The sequence below is a fragment of the Aedes albopictus genome, chromosome 2 (assembly GCF_035046485.1).
Source record: "Aedes albopictus strain Foshan chromosome 2, AalbF5, whole genome shotgun sequence".
In the NCBI taxonomy this organism is placed as follows: domain Eukaryota; kingdom Metazoa; phylum Arthropoda; class Insecta; order Diptera; family Culicidae; genus Aedes; species Aedes albopictus.
The window spans coordinates 492,916,206-492,929,376 of NC_085137.1; the positions used below are offsets into that span (position 1 = coordinate 492,916,206).

General features: G+C 40.1%; 1 protein-coding gene across 3 annotated transcripts in view; it reads left to right on the forward strand.

The window, feature by feature from the left end:
- The window catches only part of LOC115253596 (ras-related protein Rab-32), a 78,417-nt gene that overhangs the window by 47,994 nt on the left and 17,252 nt on the right, over positions 1-13,171 (forward strand). The window lies entirely within an intron of this gene.

A 13,171-nucleotide genomic window follows, 5' to 3' on the forward strand; every position in this document is an offset into this window, starting at 1 on the left:
AATCTGCGTATACATGTAGATAAGCTAACAATTTACTTTTTTGTATGATGGACACACTCAAACACTCGTAATACCTTATTTGCTGCTGCTTCGAAATTATAAGAATTTCACCATATGAAAAACATACTTCAATTTCAATGATATTTTGGTTATTTTGAAGCAATATAAATGGTACTTTTGGAAAATAGAACAATAACTTGTTTCTTTACACTTATGCATTCAAAGTTTGACATAAAGGTCAACGGTTTCGGCAAAAACAGGGGTGTCCATTTCGCCCCGGGTGTCCATTATGCCCCTAATCCCCCTACCTACCTAACTTACACGGTTGTCGCCGTCGGATATTCGATATCCCATTTGCACTTGACTGCGTTCGCCAATAATGCGTTTGGCACCATGCGTTCAACCAGAGCGTTGCGTTGGCGATTGTGGAGCACATAGTTGGGCTTCGATGAGTATATCAGAGTCATTGGTATGTTGTATATCATTAAACAATTTGAATAACAATTTTGTAAACATCGAAAATGTACAAAATTGATTAACACTGCTTATACCAACAGGGTTTTTGTAACGTAAAGTACCGACAGGCAAAAAAACGTGGAACTAATTTTTTTGCACATCCATATCTCAGCAGTTAGTGAACCAAATTTCAATCTTTTTGCGTTAACGGAATCCTACACTATCCTAGAGAGGTGTAGTGGAAGCCGATTGGAATTTCATGCAGCTTCCGGTGAGAACCAGGCGAAATATTAGTTCCACATTTTTAACTTCTTCCGGTTCCGTTTTGTTCCCAGATTGGTTGTGAGTACCATGTCTTTGTAGCGAGTTTTTTCGGAACCTCGACAAGATAGCAACATTCTGTCTTCGGCAAAGTTGTTCAGAACAACAACCACTTCCTGGTGATGGATTTCATAGTTCCGAATTTCCCCACCACGTGGCGCTACTGTATATAACTACTTCCGGTATGATTTTGAAAGGATATAGCACGAGATTGAAGCCAGATAGGGAGGTACGATCTTCGGCAAAGTTGTTCAGGACTACGAGTACTTCCAGGTCATGAAGATCATAGTTCCAAATTTCACCACCACGTGGCGTTAGTGTACATAGCTACTTCCGGTATGACTTGGAAAGGATATAGCACGAGATTGAAGCCAGATAGGGAGGTACGATCTTCGGCAAAGTTGTTCAGGACTACGAGTACTTCCAGGTCATGAAGAGCATAGTTCAGAATTTCACCACCACGTGGCGCTAGTGTACATAGTGACTTCCGGTATGACTTTGGTGGGATATAGCACGAGATTGAAGCCAGACAGGAAGGTGCGATGTTCGGCAAACTTGTTCAGAACTGTGAGTACTTCTAGGTGATGAAGAGCATAGTTCAGAATTTCACCACCACGTGGCGCTAGTGTACATAGTTACTTCCGGTACGACTTTGGTGGGATATAGCACGAGATTGAAGCCAGATAGGAAGATGCGATCTTCGGCAAAGTTGTTCAAGACTACGAGTACTTCCAGGTCATGAAAAGCATAGTTCCGAATTTCACCACCACGTGGCGCTAGTGTACATAGTGACTTACGGTATGACTTTGAAGGGATATAGCACGAGATTGAAGCCAGACATGAAGGTGCTATCTTTGGCAAAGTTGTTCTGAACTGTGAGTACTTCTAGTTGATGAAGAACTTGTTTCGGAATTGCACCACCATGTGGCGCTAGTGTACATAGTTACTTCTGGTACGTCTTTAATGGGATATAGCACAAGATTGATGCTAGATAGGGAGGTGCGATCTTCGGCAAAGTTGTTCAGGACTACGAGTACTCCTACGCCATGAAGAACATAGTTCAGAAATTCACCATCACGTGGCGCTAGTGTACATAGTGACTTCCGGTACGACTTTTGTGAAATATGCACGAGATTGAAGCCAGATAGGAAGATGCGATCTTTGGCAAAGTTGTTCAGAACTATGAGTACTTCTAGGTAATGAAGAACATAGTTCAGAATTCCACCACCACGTGGCGCTAGTGTACATAGCTACTTCCGGTATGACTTTGAAGGGATATAGCACGAGATTGAAGCCAGATAAAGAGGTACGATCTTCGGCAAAGTTGTTCAGGACTACGAGTACTTCCAGGTCATGAAGAGCATAGTTCCAAATTTCACCACCACGTGGCGCTAGTGTACATAGTTACTTCCGGTACGTCTTTGGTGGGATATAGCCCGAGATTGAAGCCAGATAGGAAGATGCGATAAAAGGGCCCATATAGCCGAGGCGGTAAACGCACGGGTATTCAGCATGACCATGCTGAGGGTGACGGGTTCGATTCCCGGTCGGTCCAGGATCTTTTCGTAAAAGGAAATTTCCTTGACTTCCTTGGGCATAGAGTATCTTCGTGCCTGCCACACGATATACGCATGCAAAATGGTCATTGGCAGAGGAAGCTCTCAGTTAATAACTGTGGAAGTGCTCATAGAACACTAAGCTGAGAAGCAGGCTTTGTCCCAATGAGGACGTTACGCCAAGAAGAGAGAGAGAGAGAGAGAGAGGAAGATGCGATCTTCGGCAAAGTTGTTCAGGACTACGAGTACTTCCAGGTCATGAAGAGCATACTTCAGAATTTCACCACAACGTGGCGCTACTGTATATAGTTACTTCCGGTACAAGATTGAAGCCAGGTAGGAAGGTTCGATCTTCGGCAAAGTTGTTCAGAACTACGAGTATTTCTACGCCATGAAGAACATAGTCCCGAATTTTACCACCATGTGGCGCTAGTGTACATAGTTACTTCCGGTACGACTTTGGTGGGATATAGCACGAGATTGAAGCCAGATAGGAAGATGCGATTTTCGGCAAAGTTGTTCAGGACTACGAGTACTTCCAGGTCATGAAGAGCATAGTTCAGAATTTCATCACCACGTGGCGCTAGTGTTCATAGTGACTTCCGGTATGACTTTGGTGGGATATAGCGTAAGATTGAAGCCAGATAGGAAGATGCGATCTTCGGCAAAGTTGTTCAGGACTACGAGTACTTCAACGCTATGAAGAGCATAGTTTCAAATTTCACCACCATGTGGCACTAGTGTACATAGTTACTTCCGGTACGACTTTGGTGAGATATGTCACAAGATTGAAGCCAGATAGGAAGGGACCGTCTTCGACAAAGTTGTGCAGGACTACGAGTACTTCCAGGTCATGAAGAGCATAGTTCCAAATTTCACCACCACGTGGCGCTAGTGTACATAGCTAGTTCCGGTATGACTTTGGTGGGATATAGGTAGCATGAGATTGAAGCCAGATAGAAAGATGCGATCTTCGGCAAAGTAGTTCAGGACTACGAGTACTTCCAGGTTATGAAGAGCATAGTTCCAAATTTCACCATAACGTGGCGGTAGCGTACATAGTTACTTCCGGTACGACTAAGATATCCCAGCACGAGATATAAGCCAGACAGGAAGGTGCGATGTTCGGCAAAGTTGTTCAGAACTGTGAGTACTTCCAGGTAATGAAGAGCATAGTTCCGACTAACACCACCACGTGGCGCTATATCATAAGAACAAATCCAGATAGGAAGATGCGATCTGCGACTATGTTGTTCATAACTACGAGTACTTCCAGGTCATGAAGAGCATAGTTCCGAATTCCACCACCACGTGACGCTAGTGTACATAGTGACTTCCGATACGTCTTTAGTTAGGTGTATCACAAGATTGAAGCCAGATAAATAGGTAAGAGACTAGCTCCCACGTTCAAGGATCAAGGATCATTTCAGGAACACTTGGAGAGTATTCCCCAAGAATATCTACAGAAATACTTTTCGCGAATGTCCAAGGCGCTTCTCTAAAAGATTCAGTTCTAGTAGAGTAAAGGTTTCAGTATAATTATTGCAAAATCAATGTCATATTTTTGTTTTCGTTTAAGTTAAGTTTAAGCAAAGATATTCAAATAAATTTCTGGCTTCAACTTGATATTTATTATCCAGAGTAATATATCAAACCCATGACCATCCGCAAATAAAGGGGACATGCGATCAACTGCGCCACGGACTCGGGCACTCTGGAGAGGAATTCCCCAATATATCATTGCATAATTTTCTGATGGAATCTTTCGAGGACTTCGCAAACGAATTCTATGAAAAATTACGTAGCAATCCCTGCAAAACATATTCCGAAAGCATCACTAAAAAACTTTCCTTAATACTCAATTTTGGAGTTTCATAATGAATCTCTGTAAAAATCACTAAAATTTATCGTAAATGAATCGCAGAAAGAATCTCCGGAGTGATTTGAAATGAAATCGCTGAAGTTTTCAAGCTTCGGAGGAATTTCTGAAGAAATCCTTGGGGGAAAAAAGTGTTAGAGGATGGGTTCATGAAGGAAAATGCAAAGGGGCATCTAGAGAAACTCTGGAATCCCTGTTTAAAATTTCCTGTAGAAAATATTAAAGGTATGCCTGGTTGAATTTTTGAAGATATCCCTGAAAAATCTCCTGGAAAGATTTGCAAAACAATACATACTCAAGGATCCCAAATGAAATCACCCAGATGATTTCCCGAAAGAAATCTTGGACCAATAAAAGAATTTCCAAAAAATTACTAGACGAATCCCGACATAATCCCTGGAAAAATTTGGTAAAGAAGTCGCAGGAGAATGGATATTCTAAGGAATCTTTAGAGGCATTTCCGAAGCAATCTCTAAAAAACCCTAAAGAATTCTTGGTGAAATTTTTAAGAATTTTTCGAATATGTACCTGGAAAAATCTTTGTATGAATTATTTAACTATTTCTTGAAGAATTCCTGGAAGACTATTTCAAGAAATTCCAGGAGCAATTCCTTTACTGGAAGAAATTCAGCTGGAACCTCTGGAGGGATATCTGAAGGGTGCCCGTGAGGAATTTTAGTAATGACGACTGCATAAATTCCATTGGGAACTACACGAATGAATATACACAGGAATTCTTGGAGGAGGAATTTCTTGAACAATATTTTGAGGAATTCCGCTTTGAAAAATATCCGAAAGAATTCCTGGAGACATGATGAATAGGTGGGTTGATTCAAGAAGGAATCTCTGGAGAAATGCTTGAATAAAAATCCAAAGAAATTCCAGTAGGGATCTGTGGAACAAAAATCCCCAATAAAACTCTCGAATACATTATTGAAAAAACCCAGGACCAACCCTGAGTAAATTCCTTGTCGGAATTTCCAAGAGGAATTCCCTTACAAATAGCTAGATAAATTGTCAAAACAATCCTTCGAGTGAGTCAGAGAAGTCCCAATCTGGCCTAAATTTCTCTTGCATAGCTCTTAAAAATCGTGTTTGAGGTTCTTTGTATATTACGGTCGAACCTCCATGAGTCGATGTTCCTTGACTCGATATCGACTCATGGAGGTATTTTTTTCCATACTGATTTTTTTTTCTGGGTTTACTATGATGGTCCCTTTAAAAAGATTCCCAAAGCATTTTTGTTCCACTTTTCGATATTTCCTTGAGTCGATGGTCCCTTCAATATCGACTCATGGAGGTTTTACTGTATCACAAACGTGGTGGTGAAATTCCAACCCCGGTAGTGCTCGTAGTCCTGAACAATTTTGCCTTCCTATCAGACTTGAAGACCGTGCAATACCTTATCAATTTCGTACCGGAGGTTAGTATGTACACTAGCACCACGTAGTGGTGACGTTCGGAACTGGAAGTACTTGTAGCCCTGAACAACTTTGCCGAAGATCGTACCTTCTTGTCGAGCTTCAATCTCGTGCTATTACCCACCAAAGTCGTACCGGAAGTAACTATCTACACTAGCGCCACGTGGTGGTGGAATTCGGAACTATGCTCTTTATGGCGTAGAAGTACTCGTAGTCCTGAACAACTTTGCCGAAGATCGCACCTTCCTGTCTGGCTTCAATTTCGTGCTATATCCCACCAAAGTCGTACCGGAATTAGCTGTGCACACTACCGCCACGTGGTGGTGGAATTCAGAACTATGTTCTTCATTACCTAGAAGTACTCATAGTTCTGAACAACTTTGCCAAAGATCGCATCTTCCTATCTGGCTTCAATCTCGTGCTATATCTCACAAAAGTCGTACCGGAAGTCACTTTGTACACTAGCGCCACGTGGTGGTAAATTTCTGAACTATGTTCTTGATGGCGTAGGAGTACTCGTAGCCCTGAACAACTTTGCCGAAGATCGCACCTCCCTATCTGGCTTCAATCTTGTGCTATATCCCTTCAAAGTCATACCGGAAGCAACTATGTACACTAGCGCCACGTGGTGGTGCAATTCCGAAACAAGTTCTTCATCACCTAGAAGTACTCACAGTTCTGAACAAGTTTGCCGAACATCGCACCTTCCTGTCTGGCTTCAATCTCGTGCTATATCCTTTCCAAGTCATACCGGAAGTAGCTATGTACACTAGCGCCACGTGGTGGTGAAAATTGGAACTATGCTCTTCATGACCTGGAAGTACTCGTAGTCCTGAACAACTTTGCCGAAGATCGCATCTTCCTATCTGGCTTCAATCTCGTGTTATATCCCACCAAAGTCGTACCGGAACTATGTACACTAGCGCCACGTGGTGGTGAAATTCTGAACTATGCTCTTCATCACCTAGAAGTACTCACAGTTCTGAACAAATTTGCCGAACATCGCACCTTCCTGTCTGGCTTCAATCTCGTGCTATAACCCACCAAAGCCATACCGGAAGTCACTATGTACACTAGCGCCACGTGGTGGTGAAATTCTGAACTATACTCTTCATGACCTGGAAGTACTCGTAGTCCTGAACAACTTTGCCGAAGATCGCATCTTCCTATCTGGCTTCAATCTCGTGTTATATCCCTCCAAGGTCATACCGGAAGCAGCTGTGTATACTAGCGCCACGTGGTGGTGAAATTCTGAACTATGCTTTTCATGACCTGGAAGTACTCGTAGTCCTGAACAACTTTGCCGAAGATCGTACCTCCCTATCTGGCTTCAATCTCGTGCTATATCCTTTCCAAGTCATACCGGAAGTAGCTATGTACACTAACGCCACGTGGTGGTGAAATTTGGAACTATGATCTTCATGACCTGGAAGTACTCGTAGTCCTGAACAACTTTGCCGAAGATCGTACCTCCCTATCTGGCTTCAATCTCGTGCTATATCCTTTCCAAGTCATACCGGAAGTAGCTATGTACACTAACGCCACGTGGTGGTGAAATTTGGAACTATGATCTTCATGACCTGGAAGTACTCGTAGTCCTGAACAACTTTGCCGAAGATCGTACCTCCCTATCTGGCTTCAATCTCGTGCTATATCCTTTCAAAATCATACCGGAAGTAGTTATATACAGTAGCGCCACGTGGTGGGGAAATTCGGAACTATGAAATCCATCACCAGGAAGTGGTTGTTGTTCTGAACAACTTTGCCGAAGACAGAATGTTGCTATCTTGTCGAGGTTCCGAAAGAACTCGCTACAAAGACATGGTACTCACAACCAATCCCGAGCAGAAGGGAATAACAACAGCATAAGGAGCTGTGTTATTTAGGCAAAATAACTGAATAATAAAATCGATTATTTTTATGTTATTACCATAACATATTGTGTTATAAACTTGTCTGTCATAAGCGGCAAAATAACAAATTCCATAACAAAAAAATGTGCCTGGAAAACCATTTCTATAACTTGTTTTGTTAGTTTCACTAACAACTTAATAACAGTGAATTCGGAAAATGTTTCAATAACAAATTTTGATATTAATATGTTATTGATAACAACCGGAGAGCAGAATTTGCTATGATATCAAACTCGTTACTAAATAAGTTATAATACTAATTATATAAATTTATTCGCTTTGTCTCACAAACCCGCCAATAATATGAGGTTCATCACTTTGACGTAAGAAATATTTTCAAATGATCGAAAAATACTATATTCGGCTATAGAGACGAACCAGCCAAGGGCTGAAAGTCTCTTTAATCAAAACAAATCAATCAATCAATCAATCAATATATTTGGCTTTTAATTCATTCTAAGAGATTTGAAGTCGCAAGATAATCGAACTTTAGTAATTTCTATATTATCAAATACGATGAGCTTCGATTTCCACCTGTAATTTATAAACTGTTATACTTTAATTGTTTTCGGAGCACGTGTGACCTTTGTTTTTTTTTTCAGCATAGAAACTGAAGAATTTTTAGAATGCTCAAAAGTTTTGCAGACAATTTTCGGGATATTGGATATATTGTACAGATTATTACTATTTTCCTGGAAAGATTGTTTTAATTCCTCCGATTTTTCCCTGGATTCAAGAATTATGTCGTATATTCCTCCTGGATTCTACAAGAATTCCTCCTAAAATTTTGCTATAATTTCTCCTTAACTTCCTCTGATGATTCCTACAGGACTTTCACCAGAAATTTTTGCTTTTTTTTTTCTAAAATTCCTCTATTTATTTCTCTAAGGATTCCGTCAAAAACTCGTTTTATGTTTATCAAACGACTTTGTCATAAAATTCTTCCAAAAATTTGTCGACAGATTTGGTCATAAACTTTTCCATGAATGACTCCAAAAATCTTCCAGAAATTTCTCGGAGAGTTCTTTGACGGAAATTCCTCCAGAATCCTGCATAGAATCCCTTCAAGGGTTTCTTCAGAATTTCCTGTGATCATTAGTCCTGAAGTTCATCTTAAGATTTCTCTGAAAAATTCTCTGAGGATTTCACCATGAGTTTTTCCGAAGAATTCTCAAGGAGTTTTTCAAAAGATTCTGCCAAGAATCCTAATAATTGCTCAGAAGAATTAACTTCGGAATTTCTAAGAAAATTGCGCCTGCAGTTCTCTTGAAGACTTCTCCGGGGATTTATCGAAAGGTTCCTCCAGAACTTCCAAGTACTTATCCGAAAATTATTTAGGGATTCTTAAAAGGAGTCGTTCAGGAATTCCCCCTTTGACTGAATACAAAAATGGAACAACACAAAGGGACAGGTCATAATTGTCGAATTGTTGCTGTGATTTCAAAACTTGTTACTGTTGTGCTTTTGCTGATAAGTTGATCAATAGTAAAACAATAACTAAACTTGTACTTCAACAAAACATGTTATTCAAATGTAATTTAGTTAATGTATATCAATAGCTTGATTATAACAAAATGAGATTGTCCAACAAAATTTGTTATGGTAAAGCTATGCCTTGATAATTTAATAATAACAAAACAAGATATAAAAACAGGTTATGTGATTTGGTAGTTATTAACTTGCTATTCTCCTCTGCTCGGGATCTGGGAACAAAACGGAACCGGAAGAAGTTAAAAATGTGGAACTAATGTTTTCGCCTGGTTCTCACCGGAAGCTGCATGAAATTCCAATCGGCTTCCACTACACCTCTCTAGGATAGTGTAGGATTCCGTTAACGCAAAAAGATTGAAATTTGGTTCACTAACTGCTGAGATATGGATGAGCAAAAAAACAGTTCCACGTTTTTTTGCCTGTCGGTACTTAGCATGTTAAAAAAATATATAAGAATACAACTTTATTCATAGATTTTCAACTACGAACTGTCGGTACTTAGCATGTTAAAAAAATATATAAGAATACAACTTTATTCATAGATTTTCAACTACGAAAGTATCTGACAGCCCTTTTTCTATTGTTTTTATATCATGTCTTTTACTATCTCTTTCACTTTTTTTTTTGGAAAAATCCTTATTCCATTTCCAACTGTAGTCCAAACAAATGATTTAATTTGTATTTATGTAAAACTTACGTAATGTTTAATCCTCTAATACCCATAGTTTCGGCCATGGGTGTCTCGAAGCAGAACACAAGTTATGGGACTGCAAAGGGAGCAAGCTGACAGCTGACAGGAGCAAGCTGCGAAGGCCATAAGGTACAAGGTTACACGGGTCCACCCACGTGCTTGATTTGCTCCGGGAAATCCGCGAACAACAAGCACCCAACGGGAGGTCCAAGGTGCCCGGCCTTTCGAAGTGCCACGGCTGACAACTCTCTTATGCAGCTGAACCTAAACCACTGTGACGCAGCTCAGCAACTGCTATATCAGGCAGTTGTGGAGTGGGGGACGGATGAACACAAACGATGTACTAAATAGCGAGGAATGAAAGTATCAAAGTGGGCAGCTTTCATAAATAACCTGACTACCGCTGAGGCTAATTCATTTTACAAATAACAGTTTATTCTAACCTACGGCGTCACATTAGGGTGATAATACTTGCGAGATTCTGCATGCTTTTGATTGTGATCCGGATCATCGGGATGTCTGGGCGGTACGTTGCGGTCTCTTATCAGCCTTTGGCGGTAGAAGGATTGAGGTTAGGTACGCTGGGTACCTCTTTCCGGCCTTTTCCGGCAGGATGATGATTGCTATGGTGATTTCACGGCGGATTCTGGCCAGACGGTAGCCCATCGTACAGGGAGGGGGGCGTCTCTGGAAGTTGAGAAGCCTTGTACTAAATCACCAGCGGTTTGCCGGACCAGATGGAACTCCAGTGGGTTGCCAACGGAAGCAAGAAAGGGTTCCCAACTGCCAAACGGATGACATTAGCAGTTTTTCGACAAATGGCGGGCTTCTGGCGTCGGTAGAGGTTTCAACATGGCGGTCGCTGCGCCGATGTGCGCCGCTGCTATGTACTGGGAATCGATGTCAGTGCCAACGGAAGATCCGTCCGCTGCACCTTGAGCTTTGCAAAAATACACAAAAGAAAAAGGTCCTTTTCGTTGGACCTGACCACACATTTTTAGCATAGCTTTACAATGGTAATTTACCTTTTTCTTGCGTTATGACCTGTTTTCGTGTTCTGTTCTTTCGATGTTCTTTGTCTAACTGTTTCATAGCTATAAGTTTTAAACAATTAGTTTTAGGTTATAATTTGCTCTTTGTTTGTTCGCACTAAGCCTTTTAACACTAACACATTTTACTAACACAGTTTCTTTAACGTTTACAACCGTATTTTAAGTTTTACCCTATTTTATTTAAGAAAAGAAACCAAAAGTTAATATAAGTTTCACCTTGCGGTGGCCTATTGTTCTGACCATTAGAATTAACCAAATACGCGCACTACACTATTTAGGGGCTGTTCATAAACCACGTAGACCAAAATTTGGCCATCTCAGACCCCCCCCCCCCCCCCTCCCCCCTCGTACACTTTTGTCCATACAAAAATTTTGAAATTTGTATGAAGCGTAGACTTTGACCAGACCCCCCCTCCCCCCCAAAAAAGTCTACGTGGTTTATGAACGGCCCCTTAGGTATCAGTTGTGGACAAAGACGGAAATTCTGGTCAAATCCAGCCTTTTTATAAGAAATCCCCTTTCTCTGAAGGTTGGATTTGACATCTATGTTTCATGTTGTGTTTTGGCAACCATGTTTCACCTATGCGCCATCTGTGGATTGGTATGTACTTGGTATTTCTTTTAAGGTATTGTTCACACTACCCTGGAATGTACGCTTTTGAGACCTGGTATGAGTTGAAAGTGGAACGCTCAATCACTCATGACTCATCAACCAGTGAGTTTGAACAGTTCCTAGTGTAATTTACGGAAAGGGTCTATTGTGTTCGGGAGGAAAATGGGATTGATGGTGGAACCAACGGTTACAATCTAGTGGATTGGTTTCCAAAATAGCATCAGATCATGGACTAAACTACCAGAAATGCCAGACACCTGCTAGAATCTTGTATGGAATGTTAAAAAAATAGCTTTCATATTCTGGAATATTGTATCTTTTGTTAACTGCCAAAACATCTTGAATCGATTAACAAATGAATAAGAAAATCAGTGAGATGCACTTTGTCTAATATCTCTTAATCAGTCGAATAAATTAGCTCCGAAGTACTTGGTATTCATGGTTATGGTGTAAAAATGATGTGCCTACTATGTAAATCAGTTTTAGCTAGTTATTTTGGCTGTCCGGTCCTTGCATTTTTCCCACAATATATAAATTCAAAGCTTTCATTTAACATATTGTTAGTTTTCATAGAATTCCTATTTATTTGTAATTTGTTATTTATAATTTTGTTGAAAATAATAACCTGCTAGTATACACTTTTTATGAGGTCAGCATTATTTATAGAAAAATAATTTTCCTTAGACTGATCCAAAAGTTCATGCAAAATAACAAGCGAATATAATAGTAATAAAAAAAAAGGAATTTAGTAAATAAAAAGAAAATCGCGTTAAGTACTGTTCCTTTGAATTCCACTAAGAATTTGCATCCTTTGACAGATACGTATTCCGACATCAACTGTAAGGAATTTATTATTATTATTATTATTATTATTATTATAAGCTTTATTAGGGAGATTTTCAGCCCGAGGCTGGTTCATCTCCACGGAATTTATTGAAATACTCTTCGAAAGACATCTCAGTAACCAAATGTCCAATCGAAATAAACTTTCAGGGCCTTTTACAAGGATATTGTAGCTTTCATTTGATGCTAAGAGAACCCAAATAGGTTGACAGACGGCTGAGATATTTATTATGATGCACTTGGCCAAAAATCTCATAAAGTTTAGTAAAAAATCTCTCAAAAAGCTAACCCATTTTACTTCAAAGTACTCTTCGAAAGATATCTTGGTAACCAAATGTCTGATCGTATTAAAATTCTGTAGGGTTCTACTAGGATGTTGTAGCTTTCATTTGCGACTAAGAGAATTCAAATCGGATATCAGACGGATGAGAAACGTACGTTACTTTTTTTTGTAACATACACAAAGTCGGTTTTTCGAGCGGTATTTATACCCTTCTTATGGGTGTAAGAAGGGTAAAAAGGAATCTCAGTGCCATTCCAGGATTGATAGGTTTCAGAGTTATTTCAGGTACCTTTCAGGGGCATTCGAGTCTGAGAGGATGTCATTAATATTCGGGTTGGCGCGAAATGCGTCACAAACTGAGCTTACCATTTAAAAACTCTTAAATTTGAACGAATCATTTTAATTCAATCGAAGCGTTCATACCATCTCATAAATGGAGACGCATGGTATTTCAATTTATTTATAATTTTTTTAATTCTTTATCTTCAACTGGATGGTCATTGCAAGAAAAGTTAAAATGACAATTGGGGGCATCCATTTAGTACGTCACGTTAAAAATGGGAATTTTTAACCCCCCCTCCCCCCTTCGTACGGGTTTTTCCTATACTTAACACATTGCTTGTCACACTTTTCAGAACCCCCTCTCCCCCCT